At 55.0% G+C, this 7,156-nt stretch overlaps 1 protein-coding gene across 1 annotated transcript in view; it reads left to right on the top strand.

Moving 5' to 3' along the window:
- The window catches only part of ATP2B4 (ATPase plasma membrane Ca2+ transporting 4), an 84,602-nt gene that overhangs the window by 37,789 nt on the left and 39,657 nt on the right, over positions 1 to 7,156 (top strand). The window lies entirely within an intron of this gene.

Genomic DNA, 7,156 nt, shown 5'->3' with positions numbered 1-7,156 from the left:
TGGGGGTGCCTGCTGACTCTAGCTTGTCTCACAGGGCAGGCTCGTGCTTCATGGTGCTGTGCTGCTGCAATGGTTCAATGCAATTAATTTTTTTTTTTTACTTCCTAGCCACAGAGATTGCAGTGAGACCTGCAGCTGAGGCTAGTAGCAGGGTGGGACAGCCACAGTGCATTCAGGGTGGATGGTGGTGATGAGAATAGGGTGGAAAACAATAGAAAGAGGCCTTTTTAATACCAGTGAAATGGACTGAGCAAGGATTCCTAGAAGGGAGGAGAACCCTTGCTAAATACCCGTTGGCTGTGGACTGGCTGGGTTGGCGCGGTGACCCTGGATGGGTAGGCAGCAGGACTGGCAGCTGTTAGCCTGGCGGAGGCTCTGAACAGGCATGGGTTTCTTTCTTTGCTTTGAAAACTTGCCGGCTGTTATTATTAGCGCTCTCATTTTCTGGTGTAAGAGCTGGATTAGCATATTTCACAGCTGTGACCGGGAACGGGAAGGGGGGGGGAAGACAATATAGGGATGTAATTAGAGAAGGGAGGGGGGTGTCCTGGTGGAAATGCCAAATCCAGATCACAAAGGGACATGTTTCCCCTGCCAAGCACTAGGCGCACGTGCAGGGGCCTGGGATGGGGGGTGCACCCCACATGCTGTGCCCTGGCCTGAGTGCTCTTGGCAGGGGACAGCTGCAGAGCGACTGCCCTAATCCTCAGCCCTCTCGTCTGCTGACTCTCCCTCCTTTCCCAGGCCCAGACTTCCTCCGTCCCACGCAGCTCTTGCGCTGCTCTCACTTGGGTTTATTTCCAGTGGTCTCTCCCATCACCTGGCGCAGACTTGTGAGTTTGAGGTGACGCTCAATGGGCTGAGGTAGTAGGCCCTATGCCTTTTGTGAGCTCCTTGCTCTTCTCCCACCCAAACCCTGTCCTTAGTGCCTTGCTAAGCTGAGATTTTTGTTGCCTGCAGTAAAACAGCTTTTTTTCATGTTTAATGGCCCTGACACAAGCAGGCCTCTCCCCCCAGTTGGGTAGGAAACCATAGGCACCAGCATGGTCTCTACCATTTTGCTCAAGCCAAGGGCTTTTGCTGGGTCTCCAAGAGTCACCTGTTGTCCATTCATTCCACAAAGGAGCCTGCACAAGGCCCGACTCATCCAGACCACAGCAATGTGGTGACTTATTAGCCTCCATGATCTACAAATAGTTTTGCCTATCAGCCCAGGGTGGATAGCCCAGTGCACCCTGGAAGAGTATAAAGCGATGCACTGTAGAAAAGAGTCTAATCTTCTCACTGGGAACTAGCGAAGCCAACGTTTCCACTGATATTGGGGGGGGGGCGCAGGTCAGGGGGCACTTTGGTATTTGAGAGCTCAGAGCGACATGTCTTCCTTCCAGCTGAAGTCCATAGAAGCTGCAGGTGCCGAGTCCCTTAGGAAATCCAACCCAACATGCATCAACTTGGCACCCAGCCATAGGTTAAGATGGATTTGGGGTACAAAGAGCCCTCAACCATGCTAGAGGCAGTTTGAAAAAAGAAACCAGCCTCTGGAATATTTCTTGAGATTACCAGTTAATTTATTCCTTCCCACCCTCACCAAAAGTTCACAGGGCTGCTTGAGGGTCTGAGCCGCAAAACTGTAAGCCTCTAGGGAATTCAAACCATTCTCCACAGCTCAGGCCCACCCTCAAGTATTCGTGGGACAGGGAGATGATTAAGCATGGATGAGAAGCCAGGTTGAACAGCAGTAAGAAGAGCCGACTGTTTCTAGGATCAGATCTTCTCCGCAGCTTTTATTCCTCCTGTCTTTCACCCTTTGTGGAAGCCTCTGTGCCTCCGATTTCTGCTGGGATCAAAGGGATGTAACCGGAGAGGCTTTTGTGTGCTCTTTCCTGTCCAGACAGGGAAGCGGCATCTTCTAAGCCCTGTGGTGGGATGGAAGAGGGGAGTGTTCCAGGGCTGGAATAACAGGGAGAGCCGTAGGCCAAGACGGAGATGCATTAGCCAAGCTGTGCTGCAGACCTAGGATTAGCATGGAAACTTTCTCCTGAGTAATGAGAGGAAATTACAGAATCTATTATGCTGATAGAAATAGTCCTCAGAGACCTTCAGCATTGACGTATAAAATATAGCAGCCCTCCGTGGGCACCTTTTTGTCCTTCTGAATCTCAGCCAAGCAGCACAGGCTGCCAGGAAACGGACACATCCAGATTCCCTCCTTCCCCACATTGCACCTTCTGCTTTCTTTTTTTCCCCTGCATTGCAACAGAAGGTCTCTGGCTGGGGCAGGGGAGCCTGGGGAGGTTTTGGGGCAGGTGAATGTCCTTGTAGGCTAAAATTGGTCCATAAGTTGGAAATGGATACAGCTGTCCCTAGCACAGTCTTTCCTTCCTGAGCATCCGGCTGTTTTTTGGCAGCAGTAAGATGCACCCCAAGGATGCTGAACCCACCCAGGTCATTGCTTGGATGCTCCATCCAGCGCTAGAGTCCAGCCCTGGTGTTTCACTGTTGGACCTGTGAACACTGTCGGTGGAAGGTGGACATAGTTCACAAGAGAGCTTGTTCCCATCTGTGCTGAGACCAGCTCATGCATATCCTAGCGTGACTCAGGATGACTCCTTGCCTGATGAGAGTTTGATTTTATCTCAAGGGGTGGTTGAAGGTCCAGCTCAGCCCCTTACATTGCTGTTGAGGCCTGGCCAGAACTCAGGCTCTGAGGATAGCATGTCAAGCTATCTATCTTTGCCCAATAACCTATGCCTGGGTCACTCCCTGATACCATTGCAGCCAAGTTCAGTCCCTTCTCTAGTACAAGGGATGTAGGAGCGGGAACCATTTTGAGTTTCTTCCTTCCTATCCAAGTTTGCAAATGCATCCCATGCTGTGCCCATCTCTGTAAGCTCCAGGGGAAACAACCTAGCAGGGGCACGACAGCCCACCAGCCAGCCAGTGATGCTCCTGAGAGATGGGGAGACAAGTAGGGATCTCATTGTCACGGGGTGATGTTGCCTTGCAACAACAGGTAGCTCAGCTCTTCACCCTCTGCAGCAGTTCTCTTGCTGACACGCGGGCCTATTTGTCACCCCTTTTCCCTCCCCCAGCAGCTCCTCCTTTGTCCCATGAGGTTGACGGTTGTGACATTAACCTTCCACACGTTGCTGGGAGCATGACCCCTTCATGGTGGCCAAGAGGCTGAGGGTGGTGGGGAGCTGTGTGTGACAGATGCTGTGCAGCAGGAAGGGCTTGTTCAGCGAGTCACTTTGAGAACCTGTCTCTCTTCCCCATCTCCCCTGGATGATGTATGTCTGCCTGGATTCACCCACTTGTGGTAACGGCTCCAGAGTCACCATTTTCATCTCTCCCTCTGGCTGTATGTACAGCCCCCAGCACTGCAGGGCCCTTATCTTGGTGGCAGTGTGATAATGCTGTGGTCAATGATGCTGGCAGGAGGGATGGAGAATAAAGATGCCCTGTGATGCCTGAGGATGCCCAGCTGAGAGGCTGAGCCTGTAATTGGGGACCGTTAGCATAAGGCTGGTTGCTCTGTCTGGGCACCTCCTCTCAGTACTGTCGGGGCCCACTCTACCCTTCGCTTCTCCAAATGAGGCCATTGCTTTGTCCACCAAAGTCCATCCCAGGGGAGCAGTGGAGGCTGAGGGGAGGATAGAAGTCTTTGCAAGGGGTTGAGGGAAGCCATGGCAAGGGCATAGGGAGGGATGAAGAACCAGCGTCTGGTACCAAGCTGCTGCTGTCTGAGCCTGGAAGAGGCACTTAGCTCACCCAGCCAGGATCAGTGCTGTGAGGGGCTGGAAGGGGCATAGCAGAAATCGTCTTGTTTTTATTCCTCCTGACATCCCCTCTAGCTTTCCAAGGCCTCCAGCTCATTTTCCACACAAAGATAAGTGACCCCCCTGCCTGTGGTGTACCCATGTTTGAGGGTGGCACAGCCTAGGAGGAGGTACTTGCCATTTGAGTGCCTCATTTTGGGGCTTCTCTCTATAGCATTCACCCCTTTGAACCTTGTGTTTTGTTCTCTTTCAACTGTAATGGGCCCAAGACCAGGGATTTGGCACGGGCTAGGAGAGCTTCCGAGGAGTTAAATGCTTTTCCACTGTGTTCAGTTCTCAAGGCCCCAACTGAGATTGGGGCTCTCTTGTGCTCGCTGCTGTACATAGAGATGGACAGATCAGTGGGAGCAGGTGCCTGTCTCTTTTAGAGGCCCCTAAAAAAATCATGTCCTGGTTTCCCTGAGCTTGCTGACCTGCTCTGAGGGTGCCCAGCTGCAGTCACTCTTGGGGGGTTGGTGGTCTAAGTTTTGCTCTGCTTTGCCCCCAGAGCAGCAGTGAGCTGGCTTCATTCTAATCTCCCACATGGGCAGAGGGCATAGGGGACAGCCCTGCTCCCTGCCTGGCAGGGCACAGGCCAGTGCCACGAGAGGAGAATAGCTGTGATGAACCAAGTATGAGGGGAGACAGGGGCGGTGAGAGAGGAGCTGGTGCATGTGGCCACGTATTGCCGTGAGGCCGACATGGCAGTGCCTCGATTGTCCCAGTCGGCACAGTGGGTGTGCGGCCTGGCTCAGAGAAGTAACCCTATCTGCTCTTAGCCTGCCTGTGTAGGTATTGGCTGTCCCCAGTGCCCCTGCTAGGAGCTGAAGGACGATTTACAAATGCTTTGAGCAGGGCATTTTGCACTCTGTGGCACAGACTGGGTATCTGGGGGGACATGAGGGGGCTCTGAGGGCTCCCAGCATATGGTTGAGCTTGTGAGGAGGCCACGGGTCTCATTGTCTGGCTGCCCTCCCTCCCCGCAGCGGGCTGGTGCATGTGCTCATCCTCTCCGCCCGCACCCTGGGCCCTGACCCAGCCATGAGTCAAACCCCATTATTTTTTTCCCATCCTGTAGGAGACTTGGGCGGGGACCACTCCCAGCCAGGCTGCCAGGGAACATCCCTGCAGGGAGACCCCAGGATGACTTCACTCAGCTGGCTTTCCTTTCCCTGGGCCCCGCTGCCACGTGCTCCGCCAGCCTGTGCCCGGAGGGTGGGGCACTCCCTGCTCTCCATCGCCAGCCCCTTCCTGTGGGTGCGGCAGCTGGGTAGCAAAGGACAGGACTTTGTTTGTCTTCTCTCCATCCCTAAGCCCAGTGCAACTGAGGACAACCCCCCCCCCCCCCCCCCACACACACACACAAACAAACACCCCTGCCAGAGGGGAGAGACCGTCAGCTGCAAGAGGGGCCTGGGAAGGCTTCCAGGGCCTGTGATGCTGCCCTAGCCAGGGCCCACATGGCAAAAGGGGAAGCATCCAAATCCTTGCAAAGAGCATGCTGCAGACCTCCTCCATCCTGGTGCATCTCGGGACCTGGCAAGAGCCCAGCTGGGGCTCCCTTAAGCTGAAAAATGCAGGGCTCCGAGCTGTTTTAAGGTGGAGCTGGGGTTTGTAAGACCTCAGGCTGGAAGGCAGATAATGCTAGGGAGAAGGTCGGGATCCCCTGTGCTGTGAGACGTAGAGATGGGGTGGAGGCGGCCGAGCGCAAGCCGGTTCCGAGAGGTTCAGGCTCGCTTCCTTGTTCTGCCCCAGGTCTCCTGGCCAAACCACTGCTCTGCTCAGTGCCTTGGTTTCCCTTTGCTTAGTCCTGCCTCCCTGAGGGGACTGTGAGAGCACATGCACAAGTGGTCAGGAGGCAGCTAGTGGCAGTGGTGATGGCACTGTACGATGGGCAGCGTGGCACAGAAGGTGGTGGTGAGGGAACTCTGCCACCAACCTGCCCACATGGCCTTGACCCTGGGTGCCAGGGACAGCAACTCCAGTGATCTGGGCATCAAGGCAGCAGCCAGGGCTCCCTGTAATCTCATTCCCCCTGTTGCTTCTCAGCCCAAGAATCCACATGGCAAAGTGGATGAAGGCCAGGGGTGGTGGAGCACGTGGGTGGGGGCTGACTGGTGAAGTTACATCCATGTGAGGCTGCATCAGCTGTGGGACTCGCCTATCCTTCCTAGTCTTCAGAGTGAGCATGTGCCTTTGCTGCTGAGGCTGTGCTCTAGCAGTGGGTGGAAATGCCCTGTGTGGGCCATGGCTAAGTATGCAGCGCCTTGCTTTGCCTTGCCTTGCCAAAGAGCTGAGCTGGGAAGGAGCAACCCCAGCTCCCTTCAGGGAGATCCTGGTGGGCCTGAAATACGCAGCCTGGTGATCATGGGGAGGGAGAGGTCCAGGACCTGGGTGCAGCCTGGATTTGGGGCTGCTTCTGGGGCCCTAATTCAGAGAGGGCTGTACCGTGTAGAGGGCCCAGCAGGGGGAACAGCCCGAGTCGGGCGGCTCCAATTTGCACGCTCGTCTGAAATGCCAGATTCACGGCTAATTGGATGCAACATGTAAACAAGCCGGTGAGTGCCAACCAGTATTAATTGGCATGGCGGAGACTTCCTTGGAGGCGGCGACTGAGTGTGTGGTAGGTGAGGGGGCGAATTGCCCATCTGATTTGCTCCTCTCTAGCGTTGTCCTCCTGGGCTGGGGTGTGCCTCTGCAGCTGGGAGCCTGAGCAGAGCCTCCCAACTGTCCCTGTTTGTTTGCTGCCTTTGGGCCCCAACCTCAGTGCTCCCTGGGGGTGTCAGGAGGGAACTCCCACATTTCCTGCAGGCTACGTCCTTTTGGGGGAAGTGGCCACGTGGTCCCAACTGGTCTCTGGTCCCCCGAGTATGTGCAGCCTTGAGGGAAATCGGTACCTGTTGTGTGGAAGCTGATCCTTACCCCCGCCTGTCCCCTCTATGGTCTGAATAACCTTGGCTGCTGTTGAGTGGAGGCCCAGCAGGAAGAGTGAGCACACATTAAAGCAATGGGTGAAGAAGAGGCAGCAGGGACTGGTAGGGGGGGAAGGACAATTGGAGCAGGGACACTTGGGTTCTGTTCCCGGCTCTGCCACAGACCTCCGGGGTGACCTTGGTCAAGTCACTTCCACTGTGCCTCTCCTTTTCCCTTCTGTCCACCTAGACTGAAAGCTCCTTTAGTCTGGCACTGTCTCTCCCTTACTGTACGTACAGCCCCCAGCACTGCAGGGCCCTGATCTTGGTGGTGTGAAGATGCTGTGGTCAATGATGCTGGCAGGAGGGATGGAGAATAAAGATACCCCATGATGCCTGAGGATGAAGCGTTGGCTTGAGGGGGGG

The sequence above is a fragment of the Alligator sinensis genome, unplaced genomic scaffold, assembly GCF_000455745.1.
Source record: "Alligator sinensis unplaced genomic scaffold, ASM45574v1 scaffold872_1, whole genome shotgun sequence".
In the NCBI taxonomy this organism is placed as follows: Eukaryota; Metazoa; Chordata; order Crocodylia; family Alligatoridae; genus Alligator; species Alligator sinensis.
The sequence above is the reverse complement of the archived record's forward strand: the minus strand, read 5'-3'. Positions and strand labels throughout refer to the sequence as shown.